Source organism: Lucilia cuprina, chromosome 2 (genome assembly GCF_022045245.1).
Source record: "Lucilia cuprina isolate Lc7/37 chromosome 2, ASM2204524v1, whole genome shotgun sequence".
Classification (NCBI taxonomy): Eukaryota; Metazoa; Arthropoda; class Insecta; order Diptera; family Calliphoridae; genus Lucilia; species Lucilia cuprina.
In genome coordinates this window covers 41844041-41845158 of record NC_060950.1, presented here as the reverse complement: position 1 = coordinate 41845158, position 1118 = coordinate 41844041, and positions in this window count along the sequence as shown.

The following is a 1118-nucleotide window of genomic DNA, read 5'->3' as shown; positions in this document are numbered from 1 at the left end:
ATATACTGAGATCAATTTCAATTTTTATTTCAATATATATATATAAATATTGAAATAAAAATTAAAATTGATCTCAGTATATGCTTAAAAATTTAAAAGTGTTCGTTGAGCAGCAAAATCAGACCGTATATAGATTTTTTCCTCAGTACTTATATTATTATATAAAAAAAAGGTCCTTAACATAGTTTTATAAGATTATCAAATATAGAAAACCACTGAATTTATATAAATTATTTGACTTTTCTCACAGTTCCAGAAATACACAGATAATTCTTCTAAGAATAACATGTTCTTTTTACGAAAAATCGTTTTTGGTTAGAATTGAAAGAATTTGGAACAAACTTCCATCTAGACTCAAGATATTTTCATAATCTGTATCTAAATTTAAAAAGATCATCTTAAATCGCCTAATTGAAGTCTCTGGTGTATAAGTTCAAGGAACTCTCTATTCCATTCTATTATAAATTCTTTCCCTGCATTCTATTCTTTTCATCTAATCTTTCCATACTACCATTAATCTCTTTATTCCCATCTTTCTAGAATTTCTATAATTAAAATTAATAATAATTATTAATTGTTAGTCTAAGCAATCATATATGGCTAAACCAATAGGGTCGATTGTAAAAATGAATCATAAATAAAAATAAATAAATAAAAAAAATAAATTCTTTAAAAAAATATATATTAAAAAATATAATATCAAAATGTAAAATATATGCAATTTAAAGCAAAATATGCAATTTATGCATTTATAACAAAATATACAACAACAAATCGATGCCATTTTGTAGCAAATTCTTTGATTCGAAAAGCATGCATTGGCATAGAAATCCTTGCCCTGTTAATAAAATATTATAGCAGGCTTTACACGATCACACATGTAATATGATCTGTCAAAATTTTGTAGAGAAGAGCACTGATGGGATCGTCTAAACGCAGTATGACCTGATTCAAACTGGGAAACTTTTGTTGAGAAACTTTCTCTTACACACAAAAATCAAAAGTTTCCCAAAAAAAAGTTTCCTAGTGTGAACCAGGTCTATGTAATGAAACCATCACACATTGAGAGAGAATACGAAAGGAAAATTTGACAGTCGTATGGCTCTCCTCATACGACA